This window comes from Cherax quadricarinatus, chromosome 47 (assembly GCF_038502225.1).
Source record: "Cherax quadricarinatus isolate ZL_2023a chromosome 47, ASM3850222v1, whole genome shotgun sequence".
NCBI lineage: Eukaryota > Metazoa > Arthropoda > Malacostraca > Decapoda > Parastacidae > Cherax > Cherax quadricarinatus.
Window position 1 is genome coordinate 20,140,382 of NC_091338.1, and position 22,301 is coordinate 20,162,682.

Sequence of the window (22,301 nt, forward strand, 5' to 3'; positions counted from 1 at the left end):
AAAAAAACTCCGACTTTTTTTTTTTTAATTAAAATGCAGAATTTGTGGTCCATTTTCATATAGTATTTATGGTTGTATTCTCGTTTTCTTGGTCTCATTTGATAGAATGAAAAACATATTATAGAAATAGAGGTGATTTTGATTGGTTTTACTATGAAAAGAACCTTGAAATGGAGCTCAAAGTTGGGGAAATGTTTGATTTTTGCCAATGTTCAAAAGAAAACAAATGATGTCACTGTCCATGTAGTTATGAATGGGGTGACATTATTTATTCAATTATTACAATACTGCAGTAGTCTGCATAACAGTAAATAATCTATTTTTTGTTTGAATAAAAATTCAAAATAGAAAGCAAGAGTAATATCAGAGGGGCCTGGAGACATGACTGATGAACAAAGAAAATGTTATTTTAGAGCCAGGAATGTCTGCATTGTTCATTCTGGACCCTATTTTGAAATTGACATATTTTTTAATTTATGTGAAATTGGCCAAATTGCCAATTTCTGACCACTTTATTGGGTAGTTGAAATCTGTAAATGGGTGGTTTCTTGTACTCAATCGATAGAACAAATGGAATTCTTAAGAAATAGTTATGAGTTTGATCGACTGGAACAATGGAATTGGCCGAAAATAGGGCTCAAAATGGGGGAAGTTGCCAATTTGTTAATATCGCTGAGGTCGCTAACTTCGCGAGAGCGTAATTCCGTAAGTGTTCCATCAAATTTCATACTTTTGGTGTCATTACCATTGAGAAAAGATTATCATTTCATAAGAATTTTTTTTTTTTTTTTTTAATTTTTGCGACACCAGGAGACACCTCAGGACTTGGGGTTGCGACAGTCAAGGGGTTAAGAGTTAAGATGCCAGGTCAGGCCTGGGTTTTTTAAACTAAAACAACCATCCCGGGTGGATAAGTGGGTACCTACCTATGATAACCCTGGCAGGGCCAGGAGCTGTGATTCAACCCCTGTAACCACAAACAGGTGAGTACAAGGCAGAAATGGATCCCATGAGCTTGTTTCTGTACACTAATGTATCAGGTAATTTAAAGTAAGAGCCAATAGTTATCTATAGTTTACAGAATTCTCATATGGCTGTGGAGGGAGCACTTGTGACCTAGCTAGTAGAATGAAAATTTATGAAGGTTACTGTCTAAATTGTACACATTACTTAATTTTTACATGATTTATGGAGCACAATACAGTTGACCCTCGGTTATTGGCCATAATCCATTCCAGAAAGTCGGACTAAATCCGAAATAATATTTCCCATAAGAATTAATGTAAATTCAAAATGTTTATTTCCTTGCAAGTTTACAATGAGGTTGACATACTGTAGGAAGTATATTTACATGGGTAGTTTACAGTGAGGGTTTACAATGATTTGTAGTGCAAAGGGAGCCACTGTCATGCCTGGGCATTACGGAATAATGAGAGCCTTCAAAACTAGGTATGCCAGGCCCATGACACTCTTCAGGTCACTTGTTATATCTAGGCTGGAATATTGCTGCACACTAACACCACCTTCCAGAGCAGGTTAAATGGCTGACCTAGAAAATGTACAGAGAACCTTCAGGGCATGCATAACTGCAATAAAACACCTCAACTACTGGGAATGCTTGAAGTTCCTCTACCTGTACTCCCTAGAATACAGGTGGGAGAGATACATGATTATATACATTTGGAAAATGCTAGAGGGATTAGTACCAAACTTGCACACGAAAATCACTCCCTACAAAAGCAAGAGACTCAGCAGACGATGCAACATCCCCCCAATGAAAGCAGGGGTGCCACTAGCATGATAAGAGACAACAGAATAAGTGTTAAGGGCCCAAGGCTGTTCAACTGCCTCCCAGCATGCATAAGGGAGATTAGCAACAGACCCCTGGCTGCCTTTAAGCAGGCACTGGGCAGGCACCTAAAGTCAGTACCTTACCAGCCGGGCTGTGGTTTGTACGCTGGATTGTGTGTGGCCAGTAGTAACAGCCTGGTTGATAAGGCCCTGATCCACCATGAGGCCTGGTCACAGACCAGGCCACAGGGGCATTGACCCCCAGAACTCTTCCCAGGTATACTCCAGGTAAGACACTACTCAGTGCCAACAATAACAAAACAGTATTCAATTATAGTGTCAGATCATTAAGCAAGCACTATGATGACTTTCAAGTACTACTCAATTCCCTAAATGTCAGTATGTTTATCATTACTCTCACTGAAACATGGCTAAAACATGATGTTACAAACATCTATTTCATACCTGGCTACACAGCTATACACAACTGTAGGCCAGACCAATTAGGAGGTGGAATGGCTATATACTAGTCTGATGAACTAGAATGTATTAATTCTACTTGCACAAAGGATGAATATGGAGAATATACATTTGCCAAATTTAAATCCAAAGACCTTAAAAAATCTGACAGTTGAAGCAATTTATAGAGTACCTCACTCCAATATTTACTCATTTAGTGAAAAACTAAGAAACATGATAACTGATGCAGAGATGAACAAACACCACCTGATACTTACACGGGACTTCAAATATAAATCTCACCTATGACCATGACCCACAAGTAACTGAATTCACAAACACTATGTACAGCTGCTTACTTTTACCAACAATAACAAAACCTACAAGAATCTCCAAGACAAATGCCTCCTTACTAGACCATATCTGGGCAAACACTATATCTCCATTAAAAGCAAGCATAATCACAGATAACACTACTGACCCCTATCCCATCTTTCTCATAACCAACTTATGTAAATTGCCCCAGGACACAACTAAGATCACCTTCCGACTACATGACAAGACATCTGTTAATAACTTCATTTCAGCATTAAGTGATATTGATTTGCAAAACAAACTAGATGACAACTTTGATATTGATGAATGTTTTAATATTTTTTTACAAAAAACCCAAAACCTCTAAAACATGCATTGCCTAATAAAAACTAAGCAGATCACAGCAAAAAGACTAAACAGCCCCTGGCTTACAAACAGCATCCTCAAATCTATTGATAAAAAACATCTATATGAAAAACAGTACAGAATGGGTCTAATAACAAAGGATCTTGCAAAACGTTACTCGACAATACTAACCAATCTAATAAGGAGGTAAAAAAAAAACTATTATGAAAACAGATTTCATGACATAAAAGGCGATATGAAAAAGACCTGGAAAACCTTATCTGAAATACTAGGATCTAAAAAGCTGGCACAAAACAGAATGGTACACTTAACTAAACCAGAAGAATCTCTCCTTCAACCAACTGACACTGCCAGCAAACTTAATGTCTTTTTCTTGACCATAGGGACAAACCTAGAAAGTAAAATCCCAAACTCAAACATTCAACCAAAAGACTACCTCACTGACAACTACCCAAATACTTTATTTTTAGCCCCAACAAATCCTACTGAAATCTCGCTTAACATCAAAACACTAAAGAACAAGGCACGAAACATAAATAACTTACCACCATTCATGTATAAGAAAGCTTCTCATGTGTTATCACCAATTATTGCAACTCTTTTTAACAAATCCATTGAATCTTCCACCTTCCCATCCATACTCAAGACAGTAAGAGTCACCCTGATCCTCAAAGGAGGTGATCCAACTGAACTGAACAACTATAGGCCTATATCAAACTTGCTCTATCTATAATCTTCAAAACATTAATTCACAAACAGGTCTACTCCTACTGAGTATCCCACAACATGCTCGACCCCTGTCAGCTTGGATTCAGACCGAAAAAAAAGTACCAATGATGCTATTACACATATGCTTGAACTAATATACTCTGCACTCGAAAAAATTAATTTCCCCTGGGATTTTTTATAGTTTTACAAAACACTTTTGATACAGTTGACTATGACCTTCTGCACCTAAAACTCGAACATTACGGGGTCAGAGGACACTCTCTCAATTACCTAAAATCTTATCTTAGCAATAGAACTTCGTATGTGTATATACAAATGGAGCCAGCTCCACTACACAACCTGTTCTTGTTGGAGTCCCACAGGGGAGTGTCCTTGGCCCACTTCTGTCATTTACATCAGTGACTTACCAAATGCATCTAATCTCCTTAAACCCATTTTATTTGCAGATGACACTACTTATGTCTTCTCTCACCTCTCACCTTGGCATTATGGGAAGTTTAAACTTAACAACAGATTACTGATTACTTAACACTAGACGTACAAAACATGGTTTCATCATGTTGCACCACTTATACAATAGGTTATACATCTATTAAATATATGTTCTTTGAGATTTGCATTAGGTTAAAATATGAGAATTTATTGTACTTTGGGCATATACAGTGTACCCCCGGTTTACGATATTATTTCATTCCAGAAGTATATTCAGGTGCCAGTACTGACCGAATTTGTTCCCATAAGGAATACTGTGAATTAGATTAGTCCATTTCAGACCCCCAAACATGCACATACAAACGCACTTACATAAATACACTTACATAATTGGTCGCATTGGGAGCTGATCGTAAACCGGGGGTCCACTGTACTAGGGGAGTAACACAGTGAGCAATCATATTTTGCAGTAGTGGAGAGTGATTTGGTAGCTTCGTAGGTGAAGTTAAGTACGTACATGTACTGAGTATTTAGTTTTGGGTAAGTGGTTTTTAAGAAGAATCTTGAATTGATTTACAGATAGGGTTTCTTTGGTATTCACTGGCAATGAATTCAAAATTTTTGGGCCCTTTATATGCATAAAGTTTTTGAATAGTGCGACATGGACACGGAGAACATCAAAGAGTGATGTGTGTCTTGTGTTATGGCCGTGTGTTCTGTTAAGGTTGGTAAGGGCAAGTTTGAGAGGAGGGTTTATATCTGAGTGAAATGTTCTGTGTGTGTAGTAGGCACAATACTATTAATCTGTTTCAGACACCCAGAAATAAAAAAAAAAAATATATACATTTTTTAAAGATTAACTATAGTTTAACATACACAAAACAATGAGAACTAAATAAAATGACTGATGAAATGGATAAATGAACATTTAACATCACTTTTACCTTTATTGAAGACTCTTGTTGGCACTAATATCAACTCTATGGCTTATTTATCTATCACAATTCATCTGACATAAACAATATTAATAACATAGAAATGTGATAATATACTCTAGAATGAATAAAATATGTTATTGCTTATATGGCTAGTGGTGGTGTGGTGGTTGTTGTTGGGTTTATAAGGGCCACTGACAGCATAAGCCGTATAGTGGTGGTGGTGGTGGTAGTGGCTATCATCACTAGTCATACTACTAGTCACACTGAAACAATGTACATAATTTATAAATAAGAAATATTGTATAAAAACATAATAGAGAATGTAAAGAAATAAAGTGGTTATTGGGATGCTGGCAGACGTTTAGGGTGGTGGAAGATACACAGGGCGGCATATGATGTCAGTGGCCTTATATACCTCCAACAACATTGAAAGAGTTTTGTGTCATCCTTTTTCTATCACTTAATTGCTTAACTTACTTGTTACATTGTTAATGCTAATGGCTGACACTATAGCCTTTATCGACTCCTGCTGCTTTAGTTTCGTACGTATCGTAGAATCACTGAAGGCGGCACATTTTTCCCTCTCTCTCAGCCCTTTACAAAAGGGCTGGCACTAGGAACTTTCTTTGGGCCCATGGTTTATTTTGCAGTTGCATTCAATCAATAACCACAAAAAACAATGGATTATAGTGAAATGTTTGGATGAATGCATGGAGGCTTCCTCACTCACCCAAAGACAACCAGACTGACTCACGAACACGGCAGAGCGGAGGGTGGGCGCATCATTACAGCCGATCACCAAAATAACGGCTGATAACCGGGATAGAATTCCGGCCAAAAAAGCGGGCGAAAACCGAACTGGCCTATTTCCGGAACGGCCAATAACCGAGGGTCCAATGTATTTAGGATTTTTTAGCTTTACCAAAGTAGTGTTCCCATTTTACAATGACATTCAGATAAAATCATGCTATATAGGTTTGTGTTATGAGTGTACTGTAGATACAAACTTTCATAAAGACTGTGTCATTTAAAACTGAAGGTGTAATGTAGTGTATAATACTGTATGTTCATAATCATGTATTCATGCAATTCTTATGAAAAAGTGTCACTTTTGTCCCCAATATTCTATATAATTTAGCATAACATTTTTGCTTCACGTATATAATTTTGTAACACAAGGCAAAAATAATGACAATACAAATAATGACAATACAAAATAATGATTACAGAATACAGGTGTTGTTAGACACTTACTATAATGAAGCATTTGTTGTTAGCAACTTTTCATCTGTTACCTGTTATAAAAGATAAACAGCTGAACTCACAATAATACTGTATAGCTTTGCATCAGTATACAAAAAAAAAGTTTTCATATACAAAAGATAAAGATGATGATGAGAATATTTAGAAATACTGATAAAATGATTCAAGATTTAAGAAGATATAGAACTTAACACTATATAATATGAAGTACAAGAACAGGATAGCCGGATGTTATTGTTCATCAATATTTGTAGTCAAAGCAATCACATGCAAGCTTACAAATAGTAAATATTAAGAAGACTGGAAGGATGTAGTGCATATACAGCTGTGTAATCTAACTATACCAAAATATATCAGCCAGTTTAATAAAGAAATATACTATACACCTCAATGAAGTACTGCAGATTATAAGGTACTGTTCCGAGAAAAAGTTAAAACAGTGTAGGTAGCACTGCTCACGGCTGGTCAGCAGCGCCAGGGGCACTGCTCATGGCTGGTCAGCAGCGCCAGGGGCACTGCTCACGGCTGGTCAGCAGTGCCAGGGGCACTGCTCACGGCTGGTCAGCAGTGCCAGGGGCACTGCTCACGGCTGGTCAGCAGTGCCAGGGGCACTGCTCACGGCTGGTCAGCAGTGCCAGGGGCACTGCTCACGGCTGGTCAGCAGTGCCAGGGGCACTGCTCACGGCTGGTCAGCAGTGCCAGGGGCACTGCTCACGGCTGGTCAGCAGTGCCAGGGGCACTGCTCACGGCTGGTCAGCAGTGCCAGGGGCACTGCTCACGGCTGGTCAGCAGTGCCAGGGGCACTGCTCACGGCTGGTCAGCAGCGCAGGGGCACTGCTCATGGCTGGTCAGCAGTGCCAATGGCACTGCTCACGGCTGGTCAGCAGTGCCAATGGCATTGCTCACAACAGGTCAGCAGTGCCAGTGGCACCGCTCACAACAGGTCAGCAGTGCCAGTGGCACTTCTCACAACTAGTCAGCAGTGCCAGTGGCACTGCTCACAACAGGTCAGCAGTGCCAGTGGCACTTCTCACAACTAGTCAGCAGTGCCAGTGGCACTTCTCACAACTGGTCAGCAGTGCCAGTGGCATGGCTCAACTGGTCAGCAGTGGGAGTGGCACTGCTCACAACTGGTCAACAATGCCAGTGGCACTGCTCACAACTGGTCAACAATGCCAGTGGCACTGCTCACAACTGGTCAACAATGCCAGTGGCACTGCTCACAACTGGTCAACAATGCCAGTGGCACTGCTCACAACTGGTCAACAATGCCAGTGGCACTGCTCACAACTGGTCAACAATGCCAGTGGCACTGCTCACAACTGGTCAACAATGCCAGTGGCACTGCTCACAACTGGTCAACAATGCCAGTGGCACTGCTCACAACTGGTCAACAATGCCAGTGGCACTGCTCACAACTGACCAACAGTGCTAGTGGCACTGCTCACAACTGACCAACAGTGCTAGTGGCATTGCTCACAACTGGTCAACAGTGCTAGTGGCATTGCTCACAACTGGTCAACAGTGCTAGTGGCATTGCTCACAACTGGTCAACAATGCCAGCGGCACTGCTCACAACTGGTCAACAATGCCAGTGGCACTGCTCACAACTGACCAACAGTGCTAGTGGCACTGCTCACAACTTGTCAACAGTGCTAGTGGCATTGCTCACAACTGGTCAACAGTGCTTAACACCAATACTCCATATCTAAACATTCTCCAGTGGATTCCCATTACAGCGCTGTATACAGTAAACAGACTAAATATACGTTTCTCAATATATATTATGTACCTTACCAGTTTATACTAAATAAATATGAAGGCATTACACACATACAAATGTTGAGCAAAATTTAATAAAACTGATAACAACTAAATGACTAATATGGTTAAACTGGATGTTAATGAGAAGGATATGGAGGGTTAGGTTCATCTGCCTTCACACCTGAGTAAACATACGAGTAGTTAGAATACGAAGGGATTAGCAAACTTTTTTGGATATTACCCCAAAACAAATCAGTGTACAGTAAAATCACCCACCAGACTTGAAAGTCCACAGAATCCAAAAAAAAACACAAGGACCATTCAAATTCAATATAGTTTATTGAATCTATTTGTATGGAGAAAGATCATACAAACTGCAAAGTATTTATTATATGTGATAAAGCAACTTTAAAAATAAAACACAAAGTTAACAAAATAATACAATGAAAAATAAACAGCATAAAATAAAAATACTAACCAACAAATTTAATACAAATCTTATTAAGGAACTAAAGAACTTCACTGAAAATTTTTTCACTTCAGGTTTTAGAGCAATGATGTTTCATTTTTGATACATCATCAAAATTAAGGCTTTTTGATGTTAGAGCAGTAAAATATAAATAAATATTACATTGTGCATTCCTAACTGCTATGACAAATCACAAAACACTACCTTATCTTGGTCATTGAAAGTCTTAACCCTTTCACTGTTGGTCCCGTAATATTAAGGCTTGCAAGCCAGTGTCGGTTCTGTAATATTACGCCAAAATTCTAGTGGCTTCAAATCTTGTGGGAGAAAGCTGGTAGGCTTACATATGAGAGAATGGGTCTGAGTGGTCAGTGTGCACAGTATAAAAAAATCCTGCTGCACACAGTGCATGAGAAAAAAAAAACTCCGTCCATGTTTTTGGTTTAAAACACCAAATTTGCGGTGTATTTTCATATGGCATTTATGGTTGTGTTCTTGATCTCATTAAAAAAAAAAAGGAAGATATATTACAGAAACTGAAATGATTTTGAATGGTTTACTGACTAAAAGTACCTTGAAATTGAGCTCAAAGTAGCGGAAATATTAAATTTTTGCCGATGTTCAAAGGAGTAAACAAACTGTGTCACACATCCAATACACGTCAACTGGTGGGTCCAATACGCCTTTGCAAATGTGCTGATATTACAGCCTCTCCTCACTTAACGACGGAGTTCCGTTCCTGAGACTACATCGTTAAACAAATTTGTCTCTAAGTGAGGAGAATACTACACCCTCTCCTCCCTTACCGACGTACTCGTTTACTGACGATTCGGACTTATGATGGGCTCTCTGACCAGTATGCATATTTAAATAGTGTATATTAGAGCTGATTTCTTCTGTTCTGTTTATTACAATGTATAGTAGACCACCAGATAACGTAATTAATCCGTTCCAGAGAGAGTCTTATCCCGAATCTGACTTAATCCGAATTAATTTTCCCCATAAGAAATAATGGAAATCCAATTAATCCGTTCCAGACACCCAAAAGTATTAAAACAAAATAAATTTTTTCATGAAATATACATTTTCCTGCACAGAAAACAATGAGACATGCAGAGTAAAACATTACTAAAATGACACTTACCTTTGTTAAAGACTTATTGATGACTGATGAAATGCGAGGAGGGGAGAGGATGGAGGTGTACTATTGTTTGGAAGGGGAATCCCCTTCCATAAAGACTTCAGGTACCAAGTCCTAATCTGGGGTTACTTCCCTTCTTTGTTTTTTAATGCCACTAGGACCAGCTTGAGAGTCACTGGACCCCTGTCACACAAAATATCTGTCTAGAGAGCTGTTTCTGGCATCTCTAAGATTTCCCTAAAATGGACCACAACATTGTCACTGCAGATGTTGTCAGCACAGCCTGGAACAGCTGTGTCAGATGTGTGTTCATCCATAAATGTTTGCACAAAAGAAAGCAGGAACACTTCAGCAGGCCTGTTGGTTCATACTAGGCAGGTCCTTCACAAACCATCCTACTAACAGAATCATATTTGCCCAACCCAATTTTTAATGCTTCCCAAGCAATAAGCTTTGATAATTCTATTCACTCATGTGCAAGTCCCAATCAAATCAAATCGTGTGTGGGGAAGTACCCTGTCTGGTCTGTGGGGAGGTATCCTGGCTGGTGTGTGGGGAAGTCCCCTGGCTGGTGTATATAAGAAAGCAGGAACGCTACAGCAGACCTGTTGGCCCATACTACCACCCTCTACAACCATTACTACTACCCTCTACCACCACCACTTTTATATCTTTCTACAAACTTTTTCTTGAATTCTATAGTGTTTCTCACCCTCTTTACCAAAGGACTGGCACTAGAAGCTTTCTTTGGGCCCATGGTGGCTTATTTAGCAATTAAAAGCACTAAAAACAATAGAATAATACAAAATACATTGCATGTACGCGTGGAATCGTCCTCACTGGCTGGTAAACAATGGCACACTGGCTGTACATGGAGTGTCTGGGCCACTCACAGTGCATGAACACGTTCAGGATGAATGACTTTTACCAAGTTCAGTGTCGTTAACCGAGCCAATATTTTGACGCAAAAACGTTACTTAACCCTTTGACCGTTTCGGCCGTATATGTACGTCTTACGAGCCAGTGTTTCGGACGTATATATACTCAATAATTCTAGCGGCTTCAAATCAAGCAGGAGAAAGTTGGTAGGCCCACATACGAGAGAATGGGTCTGTGTGCACTGTATAAAAAAATCCTGCAGCACGCAGTGCATAATGAGAGTAAAAAATTCTGACAGTGTTTTTGGATTAAAATGCCGACTCTGAGGTGTATTTTCCTATAGTATTTATGGTTGTATTCTCGTTTTCTTGGTCTCATGTGATAGAATAGAAAACATATTACAGAAACAGAGATGATTTTGATAAGTTTAACAATGAAAACAACCTTGAATTTGAGCTCAAAATAGCAGAAATGTTCAATTTTTACCAATGTTCAAGAGTAAGCAAATCACACCACACGTCCAATACACGTCAACTGGGGAGTCTAATATTCTTTCACTAGTACACTGATATTATTTATACCATTTTTACAATAATGCAGTAGTCTGCATAACAATAAATCTTTTATTTTTAGTGTGAATAAAAAATCAAAATAGAAAGCAAGAGTAATATAAGAGGGGCCTGGAGATGTGACCAATGAACAGAGGATATGTTATTTTAGTTCCAAGAATGTCTGCATTGCTTCTTCTGGACCCTATTTTGAAATTGGCATCTTTTTTAATGTGTAAAACTGGCCAAACTGCCAGTTTCTAACCACTTTATTGGGTAGTTGAAACTGGTAAATGATCAGTTTCTTGTACTGAGTTGATAGAAAAAATGGAGTTCTAAAGAAATAGCTATGAGTTTGGTCGACTGGAACAATGGAATTGGCCAAAAATAGGGCTCAAAGTTGGCAAAATCGCTAGTGCGTATATATCGCCAAGATCACTAAATTCACGGGAGTGTAATTCCCTAAGTTTTCAGGATTGTTTTTTGAAGCAGTTTGTGACAGAACCTAAAAGGGGAAATAACCTGCTTGACTTAGTTATGGCAAACAATGAATCCCTTGTTAATAATTTAGAAATTTCAGAGGAATTGGGTGCTAGTGACCACAAATCAATTACATTTAGCATTGAATGGAAGTACGATAGTAGCAATAACTCAGTAACAGTCCCAGATTTTCGCTTAGCAGAGTACGATGGGCTTAGAGAACACTTATCATCTGTTGACTGGGGTAACGAAGAGAGCTATCAATATGACAGTTTCCTGAACACTATACATGCTGCTCAAAGAGCGTTTATCCCATATAAAGAAATTAGATCAAATAGAAATGACCCAAAATGGATGAATAATAGGCTCAAATATCTACTAGGGTATAAGAAAGGAATTTATAGGCATATCAAAAGAGGTGAGGGTCATCTTATGAATCAGTATATTGACATTAAGAGGGACATTAAAAAGGGGATAAGAAAATCTTAAAGGGACTATGAAATTAAAGTTGCTAGGGATTCTAAAACAAACCCAAAAAGTTTTTTCCAGGTCTATAGAACAAAAGTTAGAGATAAGATAGGGCCCCTTAAAAATAACTATGGGCACCTTACTGACAAAGAGAATGAAATGTGCTTGATTTTAAATAATTATTTTCTCTCAGTTTTTACACAGGAAGACACTAACAATATTCCAGTAATTAATTTTTTACAGTGGGCTAGAAGAAGATAAATTATGTAACATCACAGTCACTAGTGAGATGGTTGTGAAGCAGATAGACAGACTGAAGCAAAATAAGTCTCCGGGTCCTGATGAGGTTTTTTCAAGGGTTCTTAAGGAATGCAAAATGGAACTCTGTGAACCATTAACTAATATTTTTAATTTATCTCTTCAAACAGGTGTAGTGTCTGATATGTGGAAGATGGCTAATGTAATTCCTATTTTTAAAACAGGGGACACGTCGTTACTGTCAAATTACCGCCTAATAAGCCTGACCTCAATTGTAGGCAAATTACTAGAGTCAATTATAGCTGAGATTATAAGAAGCCATCTCGATAAGCATAGCTTGATTAATGATACTCAGCATGGATTCACAAGAGGCCGGTCTTGTCTAACTAATTTATTAACTTTCTTCAGTAAAGCTTTTGAGGCTGTTGACCACAGTAAAGAATTTGATATTATTTACTTAGATTTTAGTAAGGCTTTTGATAGAGTTCCGCACCATAGACTGTTAAAGAAAGTGGCAGCTCATGGCATTGGGGGAAAAGTGCTCTCGTGGATCGAGTCATGGCTCACTGACAGGAAGCAGTGTGTGTCCATAAATGGGGTTAAATCCGAGTGGGGATCTGTAGCAAGTGGCGTTCCACAGGGATCAGTCTTGAGCCCGTTGTTGTTTATAATATATATCAATGATCTTGATGAGGGAATTACTAGTGATATGAGCAAATTCGCCGATGACACAAAGATAGGTAGGATAATTGATTCAAACGTAGATGTTATGGAACTTCAGGAGGATTTAAACAAACTCTATTCTTGGTCAGAAAAGTGGCAGATGCAGTTCAATGTAGATAAATGCAAGGTTCTGAAGCTTGGGAGTGCCCATAACCCTAGTACTTGTAAGTTAAATGATGTAGAACTTAGCCATACAGATTGCGAAAAGGACTTGAGGGTTATGGTGAGCAGCAACCTGAAACCAAGACAGCAATGCCTAAGCGTACGTAATAAGGCAAATAGATTACTGGGATTTATATCAAGAAGTGTAAGCAACAGAAGTCCAGAGGTCATACTGCAGCTTTATACATCATTAGTAAGGCCTCACCTAGATTATGCAGCTCAGTTCTTGTCTCCGTATTACAAAATGGACATAAATTCGTTAGAAAACATTCAGCGTAGGATGACTAAATTAATACATAGCATTAGAAATCTTCCTTATGAAGAAAGACTGAAGACTCTTAAGTTACATTCACTTGTTAGACGAAGAATGAGGGGAGACCTGATCGAAGTGTATAAGTGGAAGATAGGTATTAATAAAGAGGATATTAATAAGGTCTTGAGGATGTTTCTCCAAGAGAGAACCCGCAGTAATGGGTTTAAATTAGATAAGTTTAGATTTAGAAAGGACATAGGAAAGTATTGGTTTGGAAATAGGGTAGTTGATGAGTGGAACAGTCTACCTAGTTGGGTTATTGAGGCTAGGACTTTGGGTAGTTTCAAATTTAGGTTGGATAAGTACATGAGTGGGAGGGGTTGGATTTGAGTGGGACTTTCACATCAGAGCTTATTTCTTGGGTGGCATTGAAAATTGGGTTGGGCAAATGTTTTGTTAGTGGGATGAATTGTAAAGGACCTGCCTAGTATGGGCCAGCAGGCCTCCTGCAGTGTTCCTCCTTTCTTATGTTCTTCTGTAAGTTTTCGATCAAATTTCGTACTTTTGGTGTGATTACCTTCGGGAAAAATTTCTCTATCATTTCATAAAAAAAAAAAAATTTCCAAAAAGTTTGCGACATAGAATGACAGTTTCAGAAATGGGCTTGCGACAGTCAAAGGGTTAAATTTACTAACATCAGCACTTGTTGCAGGTATTTTCTTTACGAGATCGTCATGCAACTGCCTTGCCTTTTCACAAATTATCGACTGCATAACACTATCTCCTGCTAATTGTTTCTCATTGATCCACACCAACAATAATTTCTCAACATCTTCGAGTACTTGCAATCTCATTTTTGTGAATATATTTACCCCTTTCGCAACAGCAGCTTCCTTGATTTCCGTTTTCTAGGCCATGACAGAAGCGATGGTTGTATGGGGCTTCTGATACATCCTGGCAAGTTCTGCCACACGCACTCCACTTCCATATTTTTCAGTGATGTCTTTCTTCAATTCTATCGTGTTTCTCACCTTTACCAAAGGGCTGCCACTAGAAGCTTTCTTTGGGCCCATGGTGGCTTATTAGCAGTTACAAACACTAAAACGAATGGATTACAAAATGTATTGTATGAACACGTGGGATTGTGCTCACTCACTGAAAAACAATGGCACACTGACTGTGAATGGTGTGTGGGGCCGCTCGAGGCCACTCATACGTGTCTGGGACGAACTACTACAGTGGACCCCCGCTTTACAATATTAATCCGTTCCTGAGAGTTCATCATATGCCGAAATTATCGTAAGGCGAATAAGTTTTCCCCCTAAGAAATAATGGAAATCAAATTAATCTGTGCAAGATACCCCAAAGTTTGAAAAAAAAAAATTTTTTTACTTTATGAAATATTAATTTTAATACACACAAACTGAAGAAGACATGCACAGTTAATACTCGACTAAGAATAGAATACATGACACTTGCCTTTATTGAAGATCTGGTGATGACTGATGGGATGGGAGGAGGGGAGAGTGTGGAAGTTGTTATTGTTTAGAAGAGGAATCCCCTTCCATTAGGACTTGAGGTATCAAGTCCTTTTCCAGGGTTACTTCCCTTCTTTTAATGCCACTAGGACCAGCTTGAGAGTCACTGGACCTCTGTTGCACAACATATCTGTCCATAGAGCTCTGTACCTCTCGTTTCTTTATGATTTGTCTAAAGTGGTTCACAACATTGTCATTGTAATAGTCACCAGCATGGCTTGCAATGGCTGTGTGAGGCGTGATTTTCATTCATAAAGGTTCGCAGTTCAACCCACTTTGCACACATTTCCTTAATCTCTTTTTTCAATTCCATACTAATTCTTACCCTTTTTACCACAGGGATGGCACTAGAAGCTTTCTTGGGGTCCATGGTGACTTATTTTGCAGTTACAAGCACTAAAAACACTGGGATAATGTGAAATGTACCGAATGTATGTGTAGATGCGACGCACTAGCTGGCTTGTAAACACTGGCGCTTAGGCCACACGTGGGACACGTCCTGGACGAATCACGTAAGGCGAGGCAAAATTTTTGTGTTAAAATGTATCGTATGGCGGATTTAACGTAATGCAATGCCATCGTAAGGCGGGGGTCCACTGTATTTGAGAGTCAAACGATGATTTGCAAGTCAATACAGTGGACCCCCGGTTAACGATCACCTCCAAATGCGACCAATTATGTAAGTGTATTTATGTAAGTGCGTTTGTACGTGTATGTTTGGGGGTCTGAAATGGACTAATCTACTTCACAATATTCCTTATGGGAAAAAATTCGGTCAGTACTGGCACCTGAACATACTACTGGAATGAAAAAAGTTCGTTAACCGGGGGTCCACTGTATTTTGACGAAAAAATGTTACGACTTGTGAAAATTACAAATTCCGATGATTACGAAAAATGAGGGTATGTACATTACACCTTACTTTGGTCTCACAGGGCACGCAAGTTACTTGAAAAAATAAAATATTGGAAAAATGAAGAAACCCTCAAATGGAAGTAAAAATAATTTTAGTAAAAGGACACAAGTACAACTAATGTGACATTTTTATTGTGGTAACATTTCGCTCTCCAGGAGCTTTGTCAAGCTGGCTTGACAAAACGTTTCCACAATAAAAATGTCACATTAGTTGCACTTGTGTCCTATTACTTTACATATTGTCGGTAATTCTACCAACTTTATTGCAAAAATAATTTTACCAGGTGAGCGGCATTCACCACGGTTGCCATACGCAACTCATTTTCTGCCAACTTTGCACCTCTGTATCTCAGTAAGTACTGATCGCAAAAAATTTTTTCTGCTCTTAAAACGATCAGCAAATTAATCTTAACATTTTGGTAGGAAAGATACTTTTTTTTTTTTAAATATTTTGTGACACAGAGGAAGATTTTAGGATTTGGGGTCACGACAGTCAAAAGGTTAAGTTATTTACCGGTGGCTCATTATGCAGGTGAAATGAGATTTTTCTCGAGTCTTGAGGCAAGTTACATAAGTTGGTTATGAGAAAGGTGGGGTAGTGGTCTGTAGTGTTGTCTGTGATTATACCTGCTTGTAGTGGAGATATCGTGTTGGTCCAGATATGGTCAAGTAATGAGGCACTTATCTCAGAGATTCTTGTTGGCTTAGTTACAGAAGGTAGTAGCAAGCAGTTATTCATAGTGTTTGTGAAATCAGCTACTGTAGGGTCAGTTGCTTAAATGAGGTTTATGTTAAAGCCTTTTGTAAGTATCAGGTGGTGTTTATTCAACTCTGAGGCGGTTACAATGTTTCTAAGGTTACCACTGAAAGTGTAAGTATTTGTGTGTGGAAATCTGTAGACTGCTCCAACTGCTATAGGTTTTTTAAGGCTTTTAACGTGAATTTGGCTATTGTATATTCACTATTGTTGTCCCTTGTGCAAGTAATTTCATACATTCCAGTTTATCAGATTTGAAAAGGTAAAACCTCACCTCACCTTACACCCTCATTACACCAAATGACTCAAATTGGTTTAAAGCTTCATATATATTTGTGTATATGTTTCCATCAAAAAGGCTAGACTTATTACAAAGTTACAGAAGTAAGTTCATTGTGGTACAGGTACACATAAGTACATCATACATAGTTTAACATACGTGTAAATTACCTATAATAACCCAAAGTCAGATGAAGTGACTTATTTCCATTGGGATTCGTTATAAACAGATTTTTTAACTAAGCCTTTATAATACCTCTTTCATTAACATTAAAGCCTTTTTAATGGAAATAAGTCATGCTGTTATAAACTTATTGAATTATCTTAGGTTAAATTTACATTATGTATCATATATGTCAGCAACATCAGTGAGCCCTCATAACCCTTTTCGAGTACACAATTACAATTATCACATAATTACAATTATCATATGTACACATAATTACAATTATCATATGTAGTGTTAATGTGTAGGATAACCCAAAAAAGTCAAGATGACTTATTTCCACTGGGGTCAGAGATAAGAGATAAGATTTTGTTTGGATTTTTAACCCCAGAGAGTTAGCCACCCAGGATAACCCATTGGGGTCCTCAATCCTGTCCCCCCAGGATGTGACCCACACCAGTCGACTAACACCAGGTACCTATCTACTTGCTGGGTGATCATGGGCAATATCAAGCGAAAGCGTTACATACCAGGCCACTGTAAAATCACTGGTGCTAACATTTCCTGTATAACACTGATCTTTCATTAATGTAATTGTTTAAAGCAGCAAGGAAATAAATTTGTAGGTTTCAGTTTAAGCCTCATACAAAATTGTAAAATTTTATAAAGGTTTTACGTGCTACCATCATCATTAGCTATTATTACCAGTACATTTTATATTCATGAAGGAGTGCTAATATATTGCCTGGGGGAATGGAAGACATTCAGGCTCCATTCAGGTAACTGGAGCACAGGTCCAATTCCTTGGATCAAGAGCCCCTTACCATCCCTGGATGGTTTTTAATAGTAAAGTATGTAGAATTTAATCCAGAATAACCCAATAGGACAACAATAAGTAATATACATTTAAGTGTAAATTACCTGGTATAACCAAAAAAAGTCAAACCTAAAAAACAAGAAGAAATTTCTCACCTAGCTGGTAGTAATAAGTTATCACAAGTAATATACACTGATGGATCTAAACAGGAGTCTTCTGGCAGGGCTGCATCTGCTCTTGTTGCCACCTCCCTAGTTAAGAATGATAATAAACTTGTTGAACTAGGCATAAGAATTAACAACTGGGCGTCTACATTGCAAACTGAACTATTTGCAATCCTAATGGCACTAAAGATAACTAATGACACTGAGCTTGACTCTATCATCACTGAATGCTCTTGACTCGTATAATGACTCCAATAACATGCTCATTGGAGAAGCCAGGTATAGATACTCAAAAATCAGGGACAAAGGAATTAATGTACAATTGCTATGGATTCCATCACACATTGAATTACTCCTTCATGATAAAGTTAATATGTTAGCCAAGAAGAGTACCAAGAAGGGGAATGTAGAATATAACTTTGGTATATCTGTGTCTAGCATTAGGAATAATATTAGGAGAGAAGTAAATAATGAAAATGATTGTTATAGGAATGCAATTAGAAGCCTGAGTAGATCTATAACCCACTATGATAACATGAACACAGATAAGTATGTTTATAGAGCAACTTGCAATGTGAACAGACTAACTGATGTAGTGGCCAGGCTTAGACTTGATTACAAGTACTTCTGGCAGTTTGGCAGACACAAAGATGATCACTCTGTCACTCTGTCTGACTTTTTTGGGTTATCCTAGGTTCTCTACACATATGCTGCTATGTATGATAATTCTATGTAACTGTATTTGTGTATACCTGAATAAACTTACTTATCAAACTAAATGTAAATTATGCGATCAGGTATATAGTCACTGTCTTGAACACTATGTGCTTAATTGTCCACTTATTGAGGAATACAGAGATAGACAATATAATAACCTGTGTGACATTCAAGATATCTTATTAATGAAAATAAGATACCAGATATACTAAGCAAATTTCCTAAATTTGCTTGTAACAGATAACTGAACTATAGATATGTAGATATAAATCCATATATATTCCTGTTAACCCTTTGGGGCCTAGTTCCTGGGCCTTTTGTGTATCCATATGCTCTCGCGCTACCCTCCACAGGATGGATATGGGGTGCACAATAAACTAGACACTTCGGTGGCAAAATCTAAATCCTATAAAATATCTGACACTATTTAACGATTATAATCAGAAAAGATTATTATTATTATAATCAAAAAGAAGCGCTAAGCCACAAGGGCTATACAGCATAATCAGAAAAGAATTGTTAAGGATTTGAGTGGCAAATGATGCACATTTAAATTAGGATAAGAATGACACACATTTAATCTAGGATAAAAATGCTTCACATTTTCCCTAGGATAAGAATGGCCCGGTGGTCTGGGTGGCCCGGTGGTCTGGTGGCTAAAGCTCCCGCTTCACACACGGAGGTCCCGGGTTCGATTCCCGGCGGGTGGAAACATTTGACACGTTTCCTTACACCTGTTGTCCTGTTCACCTAGCAGCAAATAGGTACCTGGGTGTTAGTCGACTGGTGTGGGTCGCATCCTGGGGGACAAGATTAAGGACCCCAATGGAAATAAGTTAGACAGTCCTCGATGACGCACTGACTTTCTTGGGTTATCCTGGGTGGCTAACCCTCCGGGGTTAAAAATCCGAACGAAATCTTATCTTATCACATTTACCCTAGGATAAGAATGCTCCACATTTACCCCAAGACAAGGTAACAAGGTTGCAGCACTGACCTGTCACTGCTCTCCCCTCAGACACAGTACAGTGAATACTAGTTACTGAGAGAGAGAGTGTCCCTACATGCATCACTCTGTGACAACCTTGAAAATGATCACATGACTGCTGCTGCTGGCGACCACCGTCAGCAGTCATTGCTGCTGCTGGCGACCACCGTCAGCAGTCACTGCTGCTGCTGGCGACCACTGTCGGCAGTTATTACTGCTGGCGACCACTGTCAGCAGTAACTACTATTGCTGGCTACCACTGCCAGTAGTCACTGCTGCTGCTGACGACCACTGTCAGCAGTTATTACTGCTGGCGACCACTGCCAGCAGTTATTACTGATGGCGACCACTGTCAGCAGTTATTACTGCTGGCGACCACTGTCAGCATTTATTACTACTGGCGACCACTGTCAGCAGTTATTACTGCTGGCGACCACTGTCAGCATTTATTACTACTGGCGACCACTGTCAGCAGTTATTACTGCTGGCGACCACTGTCAGCAGTAACTACTATTGCTGGCTACCACTGCCAGTAGTCACTGCTGCTTTGTTCATGATTGTAGCCAAAGTATAAACGTAAGTAACCATTCTACAGAATTCATTACCTTTGTAACTTCTGAGCTCATTACCTTTGTACCTAGTTCAGCTATCAAAACTTTGGGGGCCCAGTCCCTGGACCCATTACGTACCTCTGTAATCTGTAAATACCTTTGTAACTTGTCATGATTGTGACCAGACTTACCTGGAGTTCATTACCTTTGTAAATTGTGAGTTCATTACCTTTGTAAATTGTGAGTTCATTACCTTTGTAAATTGTGAGTTCATTACCTCTGTAACTTGCTCAGCTATCAAAACTTTGGAGTCCAGTCCCTGGACCAATTATGTACCTCTGTAATCTTTTGACTACCGCCCACAGGATGGGTATGGGGTGCATAATAAACATATTAAACTAACTAACTGCTGCTGACGACCACTGTCAGCAATTACTGCTGCTGCTGGCGACCACTGTCAGCAATCACTGCTACTGCTGGCGACCACTGTCAGCAATTACTGCTGCTGCTGGCGACCACTGTCAGCAATCACTGCTACTGCTGGCGACCACTGCCAGCAATCACTGCTGCTGCTGGCGACCATTGTCAGCAATCACTGCTGCTGCTGCTGGCGACCATTGTCAGCAATCACTGCTACTGCTGGCGACCAGTGTCAGCAATTACTGCTGCTGCTGGCGACCACTGTCAGCAATCACTGCTACTGCTGGCGACCACTGTCAGCAATTACTGCTGCTGCTGGCGACCACTGTCAGCAATCACTGCTACTGCTGGCGACCATTGCCAGCAATCACTGCTGCTGCTGGCGACCACTGCCAGCAGTCACTGCTGCTGCTGGCGACCACGCTCAGCAGTCACTGCTGCTGCTGGCGACCACTGTCAGCAGTCACTGCTGCTGCTGGCGACCACTGTCAGCAGTCACTGCTGCTGCTGGCGACCACTGTCAGCAGTCACTGCTGCTGCTGGCGACCACTGTCAGCAGTCACTGCTGCTGCTGGCGACCACTGTCAGCAGTCACTGCTGCTGCTGGCGACCACTGTCAGCAGTCACTGCTGCTGCTGGCGACCACTGCCAGCAGTCACTGCTGCTGCTGGCGACCACTGTCAGCAGTCACTGCTGCTGCTGGCGACCACTGTCAGCAGTCACTACTGCTGCTGGCGACCACTGGAGTTTACCTGGACCTGGAGTTTACCTGGAGAGAGTTCCGGGGGTCAACGCCCCCGCGGCCCGGTCTGAGACCAGGCCTCCTGGTGGATCAGAGCCTGATCAACCAGGCTGTTGCTGCTGGCTGCACGCAAACCAACATACGAGCCACAGCCCGGCTGATCCGGAACTGACTTTAGGTGCTTGTCCAGTGCCAGCTTGAAGACTGCCAGGGGTCTGTTGGTAATCCCCCTTATGTGTGCTGGGAGGCAGTTGAACAGTCTCGGGCCCCTGACACTTATTGTATGGTCTCTTAACGTGCTAGTGACACCCCTGCTTTTCATTGGGGGGATGGTGCATCGTCTGCCAAGTCTTTTGCTTTCGTAATGAGTGATTTTCGTGTGCAAGTTCGGTACTAGTCCCTCTAGGATTTTCCAGGTGTATATAATCATGTATCTCTCCCTCCTGCGTTCCAGGGAATACAGGTTTAGGAACCTCAAGCGCTCCCAATAATTGAGGTGTTTTATCTCCGTTATGCGCGCCGTGAAAGTTCTCTGTACATTTTCTAGGTCGGCAATTTCACCTGCCTTGAAAGGTGCTGTTAGTGTGCAGCAATATTCCAGCCTAGATAGAACAAGTGACCTGAAGAGTGTCATCATGGGCTTGGCCTCCCTAGTTTTGAAGGTTCTCATTATCCATCCTGTCATTTTTCTAGCAGATGCGATTGATACAATGTTATGGTCCTTGAAGGTGAGATCCTCCGACATGATCACTCCCAGGTCTTTGACGTTGGTGTTTCGCTCTATTTTGTGGCCAGAATTTGTTTTGTAC

At 40.0% G+C, this 22,301-nt stretch overlaps 1 protein-coding gene across 7 annotated transcripts in view; it reads right to left on the reverse strand.

Annotated features, from left to right (window-relative positions):
- The window catches only part of LOC128696499 (beta-1,3-galactosyltransferase 1), a 59,334-nt gene extending 39,214 nt beyond the window's left edge, over positions 1-20,120 (reverse strand). For 2 of the 7 annotated variants that reach the window (XM_070094749.1, XM_070094751.1), the window contains exons 1-2: positions 19,789-20,119; positions 6,285-6,325 (exon numbers count right to left, since the gene is read on the reverse strand). The gene's annotated coding sequence lies outside the window, so the exon portion shown is untranslated. Of the gene's footprint in view, positions 1-6,284; positions 6,326-18,065; positions 18,162-19,788 lie in introns of all 7 variants that reach the window. The other 5 variants (XM_053787766.2, XM_053787767.2, XM_070094750.1 and 2 more) reach the window with 4 other exon arrangements.
- Between the last annotated feature and the right edge of the window lie 2,181 nt (positions 20,121-22,301).